Here is a 205-nt window from a genome sequence, read left to right on the forward strand (position 1 = left end):
CTGTGCAAGTGCATTGAGAGTGATGCAACAAAACGGATTGAAAAGTCTTGAAAGTGCACACATATTTGTCCAATAAAGCTAATTTTGATGATGATGTACAGTATGTAGTAGAGCCAGGACAGAGCTCTGTAAAAAAAAAATATGATTTAAAGTTTCTCAGTAACAAAGGGGTGTTGCTCACTTCATATTTTTTCAACTGTGGCTG

The 205-nt window shown here is 36.1% G+C and overlaps 1 protein-coding gene across 1 annotated transcript in view; it reads left to right on the forward strand.

The window, feature by feature from the left end:
* LOC116671613 (receptor-type tyrosine-protein phosphatase H) overlaps positions 1 to 205 on the forward strand; it is a gene marked incomplete at its 5' end in the record, with an annotated part of 14,400 nt that overhangs the window by 281 nt on the left and 13,914 nt on the right. The gene's annotated exons all lie outside the window — the stretch shown is intronic.

The sequence above is a fragment of the Etheostoma spectabile genome, chromosome 21, assembly GCF_008692095.1.
Source record: "Etheostoma spectabile isolate EspeVRDwgs_2016 chromosome 21, UIUC_Espe_1.0, whole genome shotgun sequence".
Classification (NCBI taxonomy): domain Eukaryota; kingdom Metazoa; phylum Chordata; class Actinopteri; order Perciformes; family Percidae; genus Etheostoma; species Etheostoma spectabile.